The 16,200-nt window shown below is 42.1% G+C and overlaps 1 protein-coding gene across 4 annotated transcripts in view; it reads left to right on the top strand.

Moving 5' to 3' along the window:
- bmpr1ba (bone morphogenetic protein receptor, type IBa) overlaps positions 1–16,200 on the top strand; it is a 57,753-nt gene that overhangs the window by 12,250 nt on the left and 29,303 nt on the right. For 2 of the 4 annotated variants that reach the window (XM_019887456.1, XM_019887439.1), the window contains exon 2: positions 72–129. The gene's annotated coding sequence lies outside the window, so the exon portion shown is untranslated. Of the gene's footprint in view, positions 1–37; positions 130–16,200 lie in introns of all 4 variants that reach the window. The other 2 variants (XM_019887466.1, XM_019887447.1) reach the window with 1 other exon arrangement.

Below are 16,200 nucleotides of genomic sequence, written 5' to 3'. Positions count from 1 at the left end.
TCGGATGTGCTTGTTATTAATTTCCTCTGTGTTGCAGGCACCACCTTACCTGTGTGTGTTTTCATCGGGAGTGAGGTGAAGAGAGCAATGACACTCTCAAGCAGCTGAGTGAAAGAAGAGATTTGGAAGGTAAGCCTCCTCGCTGATCCTTTTCGGAAGAGCCAAAGCATGAGGCGCACCGCCGGGCTCTTGCATTGACAAGTCTGCTTCTAAAAAAGACGGGGAAACAGACACCTCCTTTTCCTTTTTTTTCTCCTTTCTTGGTGGCCAATCAAGGGTGGACTCCACAACTCTTGCACAAAACCAGAAGAAAAAAAACTGTGCTATCAGAATCGATGAGTTTAAGGATGGAGAGAGCCATATTATTTTGCGTAATTAACAGTTTTTTTCCCAACTGGAAATAATGTAAAATATCAATGCAAAGATAACATAATTTATGAGTGACCATGACCAAGCTCGTCACATTGATTTTCCCCATTGAAATGAATTAAAATGCTGCTAAAACCTTCCGATCCCCCCCAAAAAACACCACAGGAATGGTAAAAGTGTGATGATAACCACGAAACAGGAAATTACTCTAGCACAGGAAACACATCGACCAGGGTAGTTTGTTTTACTTTATTTCATTTGATTACATGGTTTTTTATTGTTGTTATTATTATAATTTATTTTTATGCTTGTATGACACAAAATTGCCTGTATAGTTTCTGCATGTGAAATGATGGCAGCATTGGCGCGCATGAATTAACTTGACATTATTTCCTATGGGACAGTTAAAAAAAAAAAATCTTGGAAATGAACCCGATGCGATCATGTTGGACCGTTGAGCTCCCTTCGACTGCATATTTGTCATTCTTCATGTTTGGACATGACTGTCACCTATTTGGCTGAATAGAATCATTCTGATTGCCGTTTCTCCCATCTAGGAGTTTGATTTACAGGCAACTTGGCATTTTTAGCACCAAAAGTATGAATTGACCTCTTTGTCCGACAACTTGGGTCAAGACTCAAGAAAATTTCTTTCGAACACACACGTACACAAACACACATGCACACGCATATACACACAGAAGGGTGTAAGAGTAGTTTATAAGGTGGCCATAAAAGCAAATGTTGTGCGAAATTAATCAAGTGAGAGTCAGTCTGTTTTCGCACTCGACCTGCCCACCGGGTTGTGTTTGTTTAAATGTTTTCTTGCTATTTTAGTCAAGGTGGGAGTGGACCAGCTGACTGTCTGTTGACGAGGTCCAATAAAGTGTGCAGTTCTTGGCACACAGAACGGTCTCTGCTGAAACAAAACATCACATGAAGTCACCGTTTTGACGTCAATACATCAAATACTGAACCATGAATGTGACCCAGTGGGCTGGCCCGGGTTGATGGCCGGTTTGATGCTTCACTTATTTCAGTATCAATGCACCACGGCAGAAAACTGTGTGACATTGAGCTGCGTACTTTGAATCTGGAAACAAAGATCTTTTCATACTATTTTAGCGTGGCAGTAAACATGAACTGTGTTCCTCCACTTTTTCACATTCAATCATGATGTCCAAGCAATCTTTCTTTTTTCTTTTTTTTTTTACTCGATAGAGGCTTTAGTTTCGTCTTCGTTTCATTGTTTAACCTCTTCATTGACACAGAGACCGTTTTACACACGTGACAACACTGACCGCCGCAGTACGGTAAAACAACAGCGTTGCTCGTCCGCCAACATTTTGATTTCTCTTTCAAAACTGGACAACACTTTCTTGTTTGTGTGCAATAACAATGAACGGTGTCCTCTATTATAGATGGTTGTCACATTCTGTGCATAGTTCAAGCCCCAAAATAAAATGACAAAATAAAACGATCGTTTCTTTTAACCAAGAAATATAATTAGTGCAAAATCAAAAATATGTCATCAATTATTTATAAAAAATAGGTGAACTTGTGAAATGGTTCTAACATACTCCGAGCTTACCCACTGTATTGCCTTTGTAAGTGTGAAAGGAGAGCCAAAGTCTTATCACCAAACTAACACTTGTATGAAATATGCTTTTTAGGTGTAAAAAAAATGATCGGATGAAAACCTGGGACTTCTATGCGACTGTATTTTATTGCTGATCGTGACGGTGGTACTTGCAGAGCTAAGTATTTATTTATTTCTATTTTTTTAATGTGACACTTGGTCAAAAAAAAATGTAAGGCCTACTGTGAAGATATAGAGAACACATGAAAGTGGATATTAACTTCAATTTGTCCCCGAGGGGGTGCCATCTGAACACCTGTCCATCAAAGCGTGATGAAAACTTCTCTTGTCATCGCTTGTTGTCTTCCTACACAAGTACATACACACTTCCGCACGGCTGTCTGTTTACTTGAGGGCTCCCAGCAGCCGTCAACAGCAGCAGCAGAAAGTACTTAGTGCTCTAAAAGCGGCAACGAAGGGCTTTGTCCTAATCCCTGTTTGGGCCACGACACGAGCCTAAATAAACCACTGCAATGGGACACCTCTGTTTACCAGCATCATGTTTGCAAAATACAAAGAAAAAGCAAAGCGGGGACTCGGCGTTGTTTTTTTTATTCTCAGTTCCGCACGCATGAAAGACTTAATTGTACACTTTGCTTTTTCTTTGGCTTCTTTCACTCAGTTCAATGAGCGTCAAGGGATTCATGAACTTTGAGTTTTTGTGAATTTATTTTCCGCAAGTCCTCAATTTTAAACTCATGCCGTTTGCTTTTTCTTGGGTGTTTCTTGCTTCACAAGAACTCAGTTTAGTGAGTGTCTGTTAAAAGCGCTCCAGACTAACTTTTTTACGAGCAGCACAGTGGCCTCTAAAGTGAAATTTTAGGGGCGCACGTAGAAATGTGAAGGTTGCACAATGAAAATTGACTTGGGTAAATGCTCTCATTTGTACTCATTTTTATATCAGTACTAATAAATGGGCTGAAATTCGGAACAGAAGTTTGTCAGCAACAAAAAATATTCAAGAAAAAAAAAATCTGCAAATTTAGCTAGTTGCACATGCGAGTAGATTAAAACTTCACTTCGATTGTCTAAAATTTTATGGGCCATATTACACCATTTAGAGGTATTCTGGAGGCCTATAGAATAACATTTTTTAAAGGTCATACTCAATTTTGAGAGTATGAAACATTGTGGGTAATGCTTCCTCAAAAGCTTGCTTCTTGTGCCATCTTGCTTGTTTGCCACACGCTTCCGAAGGTCGACTCTCTCTCTCTCATGCTTGCAGATGGGCTGACCTTGAGGGTGTTAGGAGTGTTGATGTTTGTTTGGAAGTTGCTTCAATTCCTCGGACCGCCGTGGGGTCACATGGCACTGACATCAAAGAAAAGAATTTCTTCCTGGGTGACAGCGGAGAGCCCTTGTGTTTATTCTGAACGTGCCACTGTCTATCTTACTCTCAGATTAACTGTCTCTCCCTCTGTCTGTCTTTGTTTCTGCACAATGGATTTAGTAGTGAGGGGTGCCAAAGTGTCTATATCTACTTTGTACAGGACTGTATAGCCATTGTCAGCAGACCAGGGTTTGATTCTGGGCTCTGACCTTCCTTGTGGAGTTTGCATGTTTTCACCAAGCATGCATACATTTTCTCCGGGTACTCCGGTTTCCTCCCACATCCCAAAAATATGCATGGTAGGTTAATTGAACACCCTAAACTGTCCTTGCGTGATTGTGAGTGTGAATGGTTGTTTGATTGTGTGCATGTCAGGTTCTGGACCAAACCAAATAATGTTTTTGGATTCCAGAGATGCAGGCTCAGTCACAGTGCGATAACAAAAAATATTTATTGACAGAAAAGCGCACTGACAAAAGTACAAACTGAAATCGCTAGTCACATGGAGCCAGGAAAAACAATGCATAAACAAAGGCGCTTGCAAAAGGCAAGGTACGAGGGAACACAGCGAATAAACAAACAAAATGTCAAGAAGCCAATTACGCAAAGCCAAAGATGAAGAGTAATCAGAAAAAAATATATAAAAACACTTGCAAACTAGAACCTATGAATAACGAGAGCAACTATGGAAAGTATTGAGACGTCGAGAAAACAACACTTGAAGCACAACAGCGGGTAAAGTCAATAATCCAAGGAAGAGTAGCAGAAGCCAGAGTCCTTAAATCCAGGGCTAATGATGATAGGGAACAGGAGCGCCAACTGGAGGGAAACGCCCTTCACTCCAGCTGGGGCTGAAAACAAAACAAAAACAGACAGACATGACAGTGTGCCCTGCGACTGATTGTCTGGCAACCTGTTCAGGGTGGACCCTGCCTACTTCCCAAAGACAGCTGGGATAGGCTCAGAGCACACCCGCGACCCTCATGAGGATAAGCGGCTCAGATAACCTATGGAATGTTTATCCGTTGTGGAAAAATGCGGAACAATCGTAAAGGCGCCTCTCATGAGTGACATTGCGCAGCGATCACATTATCAGAGTCTACTGGAGGGATTCATAGTTGTGTCTGTGGCATGTAAAATAATTTGTAAAACATTCATACTAATCTACAATACTGAATTAAATATTTATGTACTTATTTTCACTAACTTTTGTTGCCAGTCATTTTGACATTAATGGCTGTGTGTTGAGTTATTCTGATTTGCCAGTAAATTTACGCAGTGAAGCTGCACACTGACTACTCTACAAATGGTTATCAGGAGAACTTGACCAATTAGCTGTCCGAATGTGGCTCTCCAAACATCAGGCAAAAATAATCGGCCAAATGGCTGATGTTTGCTGATTGTTTTTACCTTAATATACTCTAACCAATTACAGCAGGTGTACACAAGTATCACTGGTCTCATTACTTATGACGCATAAATCCATACTGTGGTCTTGTATGTATTTGTTGATAAGGTCATTCTATGGACCTACCATTCAAAACAAAGCAAATCTGAATTTTTAGTGTTGAGATGAGCATTACAAGAAGTTGCGCAAGGAATTGCCCTAGATGTCACTATTTTACAACAGAAAGTCACAGTTCGTTTAAAAACTTTAAAACTCTTTCACCATTCGGTGGCCAAACTCCAAATTGTCCCTCTTATTGGCTGTTCCGCTTTATAGATTCGTGTGTATGAATCCTTAAATAGTTACTGTATATTCCCTGGTTAACAATTGAAGTGCACACCAAGCTGTGAGCTTTTTTATTTTCTCCCCACCACCCCCCTCCCTGGGGAGGTGTTTTGTTTTGATGTCCTCCGCCACCACAGGCAGATGAATGGCCACATGGAGGGCCCCGGGGTGGGGGGAGCTGGGCCTGGTGAGGAGACGCTTTGGACATGTTAAAGGACACCTGTGGGGCTTTAGGAGGGCCTCTTCATGATGGACAGGGTTCCGCTTCAGGTGGCAGTAATTTCTGTTAAGCCCCGGGGGAGGGGAAGTGGGGATCTTGTGTGGGTGGGTGGGTGTGCGTGCTCGCGCACTGGTGCTTGCAACTTGCGTATCACAATTGAAACGATGTGTTTGTATTCAAGAAATAGTAATACGGCATTCCAAACCCACCTGCATTCTGTGAAAATCCATCAAGTAGACCATATTAAAATATTTTTGAAAACCATCCATCCATTTTCTCATCTCCTTATCCTCAAAAGGGTCGCGGGGCGTGCCAGGGCCCATCTCAGCAGGAGGCGGGGTACATCCTGAACTGGTGGCCAGGCAATCGCTGATTTTTTTTTTTTCAAAACCTTAAAATTTACATTTTCAACACCTTGTAATCATATGTGATCACAAAACATCACATTGCAAACCTAGAATGTATAGAAAATACTGTACGGTATTGTATTTGTGTACATACACGTGCCTTGAAGAGGTGGGCCTGGTGTGACATTGGCGAGCTTTCGTGTGAGCATCTGGGCGTGAGCTGTGGCCGACAGCAGCTCCCTATTGTTCTCCTGCCATTCAATAAATGACTGAAAATTGCAGTTCTGGCTCTCTTCCACAGATGAGGTCATCACAGTAAGTTTAATGTAAAAACAAAAAAAAAACCCCACCCCCCACCCAAAAAAAATCGCAGCATGGTGTGCTTCACAGTTCTGTGGTTTGAGGATCGAAACCTAGCTTTTAATCCTTTCTGTAGGGAGTTTGCATGTTGCTTCCAAACTGAGCCCTTAGGCACTGTAATTAGGGCTGAACGATTTGATTGCATTTGCAATATAATTGCGATTTGAGAAAGTGCAGTTTTGTAATCGCAGAGACTGCGTTTTAAATGGTCCATAGTTTTATCGACAGCGGAAGGGAGAGAAGTGGGGAAGACAAGGATTCACAGAACACGAAGCTGTCAGTCGGGTGCCGCCATTGTAAAGGTTGATTTTGATTCTGGACGATGTATGCGCTTTTACCAGTCTTTCCAACTCTACCTGAAATACACACATGATAAATGGAAATGGATACAGATGCAGTGATGTGCATGCATCAGGAAAACACACACACATACACACACACACACACACACACACACACACACACTCTCCCTGGCTCACATGTCGCTGCTCTTCAGGAGTAATGACAAGATTGAGTTACCCTGAATAAGTGTGTGCGCGCTGTCGTTGGTACCTTAACAACTTAACCAACTTAACTGACGTTGCCCTCACTGTTCTCCTGACCTTCATTACCTAAAACTGTTTTTTTTTTTTTTTTTTACTCCCCCCTTCCAAGAGGAAACTTTTATAGGAGTTGGTTGCACTGCACTGAAGCACAGAAAAGAAAATGAGTAGATACAAGTTTATACGATATAATAACAATACAAGAAAATTAATGTTGCATGTGATGAGAACTTTTGGGGGAATGGTGTAAAGACCAATATTGTCATATGAGAATTTCAAACTGTCAGTATTTTGATCCAAATATGAGAATACATTTCTGAGAATATGCTTCATGTTCGTAAGAAAAAAAGTGAAACATTCACATGCATAAGATTTGTTGCAAGTCTGAATGAAAAAGGAAAAATCATTCCTGGTTCTGGTTTGTTTTCCATTAACCAGATTAATGTTGCCATGAAAAAAAGTTACACTATTACGATGAGAACATGTTTTCATTCTACAATGAAATAGTAACAATGACATATTTTCCTGAATTCGGGTGACATTTGGCGAGTCTGCATGTGAGTGTTTGGGGTGTGAGCGGTGGCCAACAGAAAAGAAGAAAAGTCACTCTTACAATTCTTTAAAGAAAGAAGCTAAGGTGCTTTCTTCAAACTGTCACTCCTAGTTGAGGTTCGTTGTAAAACTGACAAAAAAAAAAAACAACAAAAATAAATAAAATATTGCATATTTGAACCTCAAAATGTTGTTAGAACTTCTAACAAAGAAGGTCCTCTAGCTTATTGCTAACATATAATGCAAAATGCCATAGACAGGCTAACAGAAACTGAACGTATTGATGTTACAATAAATAAAAACCTAAAATAAAACCTACCACACCAAGCAAAAACGCACACAAACAGATCGTACAATACTCGCAAGCATACATTCTCAGTCCCTCTGCACAATGTGTTACTGTATTAACCGAAGCATCCTTTCCTTCATTTGGTTAATTACGAATAGTAGACCTCAATGCTGCTCTGCATGTTGTTTTGACCGTATGTCTTACCTTTAATAGTTAGACAACTGGTCAGAACAGTTTGTGAGATACACACATACTGTACAGATCCGTATACACACAACCACACAGTGGCATGTTTGTCAGTGTCAGACCCGTTAGCTGGGGAGGGTACACAGGTCATCTGTGTGTAAGAGGGGTCAAGGTGTCACGGTATCATATTTCAGCTGCAGAAGGCTCCTCTGTTTCCCCACTGAATGGACGCTGTCACTAGTATCTTCTTATAGACTTGAAGGGAAGGAAGGAGAAATAGTAGAGGGGTTGGGAGGAGGGGGGGGCGCTAAGGAAATGAGCCGTCTTGCTTACAGATTGCAGGATGATAGAGATCTTAATGACACGTTAGGTTAATAACCGGTGCATACGTTTCAATTATGTACCTAATCATTTACATGTAGCTTGATGCTGTTTTTCTACACGTCTCCATCTGTGTGTGTGTGTTTGTGTGTGTGTGTGTGTGTGTGTGTGTGTGTGTGTGTGTGTGTGTGTGTGTGTGTGTGTGTGTCGCACATTGGTTACTGGAGAAGCTTTTCCTGCATCCTCACATAGAAGTCGCTCTATATTTGGGAGCTGGAGCGAAGCTAGCGACCCCGATGCTCACCCCACACCTGCCCTGTGTGTATGTGTGTGCCTGTGTGGTGACACACACACACACACACACACTTACTGGCTTGTAAGCTTTTGTATAGCCTGTGTCGCTGCTTTTAAAGCAAGCATGTCTCGTTACGTGTCTGTTTGCACTCTGGACCACAAAAGATGCACAATATAAGGTGCACTTCTGAAGTGCGCTTTTCCCAAACATGCTAGCGTTCCTTCTTGATATATATAAAGAATGCAGGCCTGAATTTGCAAAGAATGAACTGCGGCCGCTGATAGTACCTTCATTTGTACCGACAGTTTGCTCAGTCCTATTCACAAAGAATATTGCGCTAATGACATACCAACGCAAATGCGCCCACCAAGTTTGACAGTGGAGTGCAGTTGGCTCCTCATTTTCCCCTGGTTGCAATAAGCCGCACATGGCAGAGTATTAATGTTGGTTGTGCGCCAAGAACACCGTGGCAGAACAATGGCAGCTAGGAAGAGAAAGATGACATTTTCAGAATGCGAGTTTGGGGTCTTGACCGAAGAGGTTGCGATTTCAACACTATATGTTTGTTTCATGGTCAGGGAGAAAATTATTGTATGAAAATTTTACGTCTTCACATGCTATTGTGTTATATTGAATAGTGCAATTGACTTTTTGTACGATTCCTTGGCTAATAAATAATAATAATAATCCTTGTAACCTCCAATTTTGGCTCTCCCCAGCAACGAACGGCTCGTAACGTGAAAAACTCATGTAACTCAAGCTACCTACCACTGTATGTTAAAAAGCATCAAGTAATCGCTTGTATTGTGTTTTTAGCCACATGATGGAATGAACTTCTTCCCTGGCTGTGATGTATTTCCTTATGATGATAAGGAGGGGTGGTGCACAAAATAATTAAAGGGGGATATAAAACTTGAGTCCTCTCCTCTGTTGTCATATTAGCCATTTTGAAAGCAGCACCATATGCATTTAGGGATATTTTGCCAGCCAAGTCTTCACAAGTCATCAACTCATGCATCCTTGGTTTACGCAAGCAGACAAGAACAACCTCGGGGTCTTCCGCGCTTTCTCGGTTTATGCGTACTTGGGCCGCAACTGATGCCATTTCACGAGATCACAAAGAACGGACAAGAACACCAATTGAGAAACGCTCGAGTCTTTATTTGATCAAATCTTTCAAAACTCCCCTCCATGGAGGGATATGCTTTCCCCAATTTCTCTCTCTTCTATTATGCCAGCTACCCTTTCTCCCTCATTCCATCACTCCCCTCTTTCTCCCTCACCCTTTACCCTCCTGCCACCCCACTAATTGCCACTTGTTGGGAGCATCCCGGGAGCTCATTAATTGGTGAAGAGGAGACAGGTGGCGCCACAATGTTGTGATGCTGCGTGTGTGTGTGTGTGTGTGTGTGTGTGTGTGTTTGTGTGTGTGTGTGTGTGTGTGTGTGTGTGTGTGTGTGTGTGTGTGTGTGTGTGTGTGTGCTGGCCCGTCCTTGTTAGGGGTCCCGAGCCCCCTTCTCACTGTAATCTCTTTGTTTATGCAGTGCGAAAAGGGCCTGGCTGGGCCGTGAACTCCCCACGCTCTTATCCCACTGTGCCACTCACCCCTTGTGGACCCCTGTGCTAGCCCCCCCGTCCTCGCCAGCTGCCTTTCAAACACCCTGTTTTGCTCCCGTCACCTTCCAACCTCATTTCTGACGCCTTCCTTCCAAGATGTCACCATGCGATAACAGCTTCACAATCATGTCGATGTGACATTGCCTTCCAATTCAGAGAATAACAGCTTCATTGTGGCCATGGAGACCCCAGACCTCAGATCCATCGTGGGTGGACCAGCCAGGACACATCATGTTAGATCGCAGTAATTGTTCAAACTTGATGGAAACGATCGGACCATGTCGACTTTCGAGATGCGGCGTTAAGGTTCTATATTGTATTTCTGTAGCATCCGTAGAGGGGAAAACAAGTGTTGTGCTTTATGACCCTGGACCTAAATTTACCCAAGACAAAACAGGGGGGCAGTCACGCACCATCAGGATAAATCACCCGAAAGCGCCATTGTGCTTGGCAAGTGCGAGAATGAAAAAGATGATCATCAAGTAGAGAGCAGTGTCGCACACACGCACAGACACACGCGCACACACAAAGGTTTTTATTCCAGCAACGCTATTCTTGACCAAGCGGGCAGTTGTCATACGGCGCGTGCGGATCTTTTATTAGCTTCCCACTTCAGGAGGTCTTCCCTTACTTGGTGACTGGATAACCAAAGTCATCCCGGTGGTGGTATGACCACCACTGTGTGAAGAGGTGTCACATTATTATTGACTACAGCTAGTGAAACCTCAGTTACAGTGTCTCACCATTCATCCTTCTGGTGATGAGTGTCATGTGCCACTGTAGGTTAAAGGTGACTTGCTTTTTTAAATTTAATTTTATTCATATATATATTTTTGGGGTGTGAAAGTGAAACTGGTAGGATGCTTAGGGTGCCATGTCCACTAACATAAAAATATATAACATATATATTTGTCAGCAATAATATTACTGCTACCAATAATACCAATAATAATAATTGTGATCATACCGGGTGCTAAAGTTCTGAGTAATGCAATGTTGTGGGGAATATAATTTTTTTTCCTTTTCCCGTTTTTTATAAAAATCATTAAAAAAAAATCCTATTTAAATGGATATGGGTATTTCTCAGAATGTTCTGAACTTCCCACTCACCAAGCAATGAAATGATTTTTGCCATTTTCGCCATTGATTCATGGTTTCAACCTTGCCCTTTTAGTCACGATTTTCAAGGTTTTTGTTGCTGAGCTCGACTACACTTAGATGGAACACAAAATGGAAGGTGGGTGGCCACAGCTTGTGCTCGCCTCCATTCTTTGCTAGTCTGTGAGGGAAAAGTATGAATCAGAGAAAGAGGCGGCCTTCACAGAGCTCCCACTCACGAAACTTCTTCTGTCCACTGTTGCTGTTTGAAATTGCTAACATTCCAGCCTTTTGGCCCCGACACCCCTTGCTTCTTCACATGAGGGGCCTCCATTCATTTGACTTCTGCCTCGGGGGCCGGGCGGTGGGAAATACAATCTGTATTCTATATAAACTTATTTGTGGAAGATACTGCAATTTGATTGGATAACAAAGACTGAAAGTACAGTTGATCTTAAAATGTAAGTTTCTGTCTCTCTGTGGCCACTAAAGTGAAGCAAACCTTTACTTGTCTCACAATGGAGAAATTCCCAATTTACAGCAGCAACATTATGAAAGGGAGAAATCGAAGAGAAAAAAAGTATATAAATAAATATACATTATAAAATATAATTGTGTATATACCTGTATACTGTATAGTATTGACGAGAGCAAGAAGCATGCTGCATAGCAATTGGAGAGAACGTCAATATTTATGATATCACGATCACACTGGTTAACTTGTGAGACCACCCAATGCCCCCCCCCCCATTTTGTTGAGGGGGGGGGGCATTCCACCTATCCATGTCAACATTTTTATTGTGGGCTGTAAAGTGATCCGGTGAATGGTTTCACAATGACAAAACAAGCAGTTAAAAAAAACCCTCACAATATATCATTAAGCCCTAATTAACTTGACATGGACTGACATCCAACTTGGTATATGGGTGGCAAGTGTGTGTGTGGGGGGGGGGGGCACGCACGTGTGAGATGGGGGTACTGGGGGTACGTCATTTACAATCGCTTTCAGTGACAGTTTATACTATTGCTTCAACGGGCTTGGTTTGACTTTGTAAAAATTAGAAATGTTTCTAGAAGTCGTGACTGTTTTGCGATTTCAACACTATATGTTTGTTTCATTGTAAGGGAGAAAATTATTGGATGAACATTTTAAGTCTTCATTTTGTTGGAAGGAAATGTTGAATATGTGGTTTCCCCAGTTTTCTGTGATGTCGAAAACCAAGTGCTCCCATGTGTAATTTATCTTTCAAATTCTGGCTCTCTTCCAACTGTTGACTTTCATCCTGAGAACAAAATCCTTCACTGGTGGCTCTGAGTGTTTTTCCTCTCTTCCAGAGTTGAAAGGTCACTTAAGAACAAATCAGTGACGGGTTCAAAGGTGAACCTGGCCAACTTGTTATTTTTCACTGCTTCTCTCCGTCGGTCACGGCTTTATCATCATCATCATCATCATCATCATCATCATGGCTGCTGATGTTATCCCTCATTTCCTCACTTCTCTCCACAATTTCCTGTGTGGAGACTTGGTAGCAGCCAAAGCCTTTTACTTAGTTTAACCACAGTTACTGTGAACAGTAGAATTAAACAGAACGACTAGAAATAATTCATTGTTAAAATAGCCCAGCACTCCGAAGCACAGTGTAAAATGTACATTATGTGCCGTACGCTTGTTCATCTACTGTATGTGTGCCCTGCAATTGGCTGGCACCAAGTTCAGGGTGTCCCCTGCCTACTGCCAGAAGACAGCTGGGATAGGCTCCAGCATGCCCGCGACCCTTGTGAGGATAAATGGATTAGAAAATGGATGGATGGATGGATGATTAATGTGATCACTCCTCTTGCTATTAACTCATTCAGTGCCTATGATGATTCATTCGCTAAATAAAACTGTCACAGCCCCTGATTTTGACAAATAAATTCAGCCAATGAGAAAATCAGAAAGGAGGAAAAAGGTGGTGTGGGAATGGGGCCTAAGATGGAAGAGCCATACTCAAGAACTTTGAAATCCAGATGGCTGACACTTGAGCAAAGTATATTTGAAGCTAAACAGAAACCAAAGACGCCGTCATCCTTGATGATGATGGCGATCACAGAGAAAAAGGAAAGATGACTCTTAGTGGTCTAACAGCTGTTCCAAAGTCATTTCAATCAAGTGTTGCCGTGATCCAGAAGTGTTTCTCCCACTTGGGTAGCAATGAGGGTAAATGCTACCTGCTCGCTATCGTAACGCCTTCTGTCACATGTATGCCATTATTCTGCTATACTAAACATTTGATGCCAATACTAATCTGTGGAAAGATCGTGCACCTTCATGTATGATAGACATGGATAAAAATATGTAAGGCCAAACGGGAAGTGCTTGCGGTCAAACTTTTACATACCTTGAATGATCACCCAGTCAAACGTTTAGAGCAATGAGGTGAAAATGACTGTAAATGCATGTGTATAAAGTGCAGGACATTTTGTGGTGTGTGTGGTGAAGAAAGATAAAAAGTCTCCAACGCGCTCCATTGAGGGGTAAAGGATTGCTATGTAAATGCTGCGGTGGATTAGTGTGAATGGACAGCCTTAAAGCAGATTATCTTTTTAGTAGAAAGGACCGCTCCAATGAATGGGCGCGGATTAGCAGATGTGCCGCTGTGTCACCAGAGGTGTTCACCCCCCTGCTTGTAAATCATTTTACACAGCCCATAATGGTGATAAGGAAGTGGTCCCAATCCATTGACAACTATGGCAAGCCCCTCCCCCAGTCCCCAGGTTGAGTTTATCTCGCCGTACTTTACCGGCTGTTAGCATGTTAGCTTGTTATCAGTTCTTCTTACAATTGATACCTGATTATAGAGCATGATTTAAAATCCTTACCACTCTTGTGTCAATGTGTTCTATACTAAAATTGATTTACTCTCTTCGCATATCAGTTGGTAGTTTGCTCGCATTTTATCCAGTCTATGACCTGCCATTCTGTACCCTGGTTGCTGTGTTGCTATACTGTATGGTGACATACAAATTGTGAGCAATTTAGAATCTTTTCATATCGTTAATTTGTTATGTGTTAGCGTAAATGGGCATCATCATTATAGCATTTGTACAAAACATTGTCATTTTAAAATATTCCCTTTTCTCTCTATTTTGGTTAATTTTCGGAAAAGGCATACATTTTTACAGTGGAAAAGGACTTTAAAATTATTTTTAATGCTGTCAAATGTAAAAATGGGTCAAATTTAACCGAACCAGTATGTAAGGGTTGAAATGTCTCACGGTAACTAAGAGAAGACACCTGCGGAGTTAGCTGCTAAATCTTCAAGTGTGAAGTTATCAATGGGGGTGGGGGAAGCAGTCATAATATGTGCTTCAGTTTCTAGTCTGTGCTCATTAAAAAAAGGCCATGAAACACGTACGTGATGACTTTGTTATCCCGAGGTCATTCCGCCTTGCCGCCCAGGACAAGTCTGGACCTGATTGTCCTGACACTGCTCAGTGTTCACCAGTGACCAAACCAATTAATTAACACGGCTCATGATTGGCCAGACACTCTGAGTGTGACTTGGGTCACCGCCATGGCCGACCCAAAACAGTACCTAGGGGGCGGGGGGACGTCAACGCCTTTGCTATAATTTTAGTCGAGGTTCAATCTTAATGTGGGAAAGGGCACTTGAATGAGCGAACCTCTTGTATATTTACGTAGTGATTTTTCCTCTCATTGCGAAGAGCTGCTCTTTTGTTCGCGGCTAATGAACAACGCTAACCAGTGTGAGAAAGAAAAGAAGCGTTCGTCAGGGGCGGCCGCTACAAACGAGAAAGATTAGCATGAAAACAAAGCCGCTTTGTCACTTCTGTTTAGTGTCAAGGCAACAATCGGCATGACCTCTTGCTTACAGTTATTTGTTTAACACAAATTGTCCCTCTGCCACTGTGTGAACAAAAGAAATGAACAAAACCACAACAAATAATCCACAGGGCATTTGGTCGTGCATTACGATGGCTCCTCTCACCAGTTTATGCTAATATTGTAGATTATGCTAGCTACCACCTTACACAGTAGAAATAATCAGAATGATGAATAATATTCAAAAAATTGTCCAACAGCCATGTATGCAGGGTTTTTGTCATATGATTATGCAATCACTCCTTCTCGGTTATTCATGATCACCACCACCTTGCACATTAGAAATAAACATGACAACTAAAAATGTTCCAGAGTAAAACAAAAGACAGAAGCACATATGGGCCACACCGATGGTCTGATTTCTCCTCTTGCCTTTAAGAGGTGGGACCTTGTGAGGTGCCATGAGACATAGGCGCACCTTCCTATGAGTGTCTTGTGGTGTGTGTGTGTCCATGTCCATTATGTTTGTGGAAGATGAAGAAACCAGCTCGTGACTAACTGACTCGTGCAAAATACATTGAATTGCCTTGCGTATGAAATGTGCTATGTAAACAAAGCTGTCTTGCCAAAGCTGCTTAGAGATTGACTGACGTTTTTTTTTTTTACAGGACTGATACTGATTAAAAAAAACAAAAAAGGCTGATGTCGATATTCGTCAAGATGCCAAATAACTGTGACAATAAGTGGTTTATCCCTGTGTTTGCAACATTTAAATGGGCCCCATATGTCTGACAATGCTGAAATTATACCACACTAGGACTGTCCCTTATTACACAGTATAAAAAAATAATAATCCTCAGTGCTCATGACATTATCGCTCATCCCCTATTGACTAAAATAAGAACTTTGGCCTTAAAGCTTCAAGGACTCGTTGAGTACCACAGTAATGCGCCCTTCTTGAGTGTTGTCGTAAACATTCTTTGAATTTGGCTCTCGACCCTGAATCTCCGCCTGTGCCAGCAGCGAGGGTACGCCGCCTAGTCTTTGAAGGTCCACCAACATTGACAAATGAGATTTTTTTGTGTCAAAGTTATAATGTGATGCGCAAAGTAACTGTTCCTTGCTATTTACTGTCATTTCTCCTTTGCCTCTGTGCGCAATACACCACAGTTGAAAAAGTCCACAGATTGCTTGGAAAGAAAGGCATGCTGATTGCAGCTTTTGCTCAATTCATGATAACCACCACCTTGCACAACAGAAATTATCGAAATGATTAGAATTAAGCAATGGCACCATAAAGTAGTCCATGCCAGTATATATATATGCATACCCCCCCCCCACCGCCCCTCTTTTCCCCTTTTGCACTAAACCTGGTCTTTCTCATGTCTGCTCCCTGTCCCGTTGCTTTTCCTCCCACAGACCCCCCCGCCCCCCACTCCGCCGCCTCCCTCCATATGCGTCCCAGCCCGCCCTCCTT

The sequence above is a fragment of the Hippocampus comes genome, unplaced genomic scaffold, assembly GCF_001891065.2.
Source record: "Hippocampus comes isolate QL1 unplaced genomic scaffold, H_comes_QL1_v1.1 scaffold155, whole genome shotgun sequence".
NCBI lineage: Eukaryota > Metazoa > Chordata > Actinopteri > Syngnathiformes > Syngnathidae > Hippocampus > Hippocampus comes.
The sequence above is the reverse complement of the archived record's forward strand: the minus strand, read 5'-3'. Positions and strand labels throughout refer to the sequence as shown.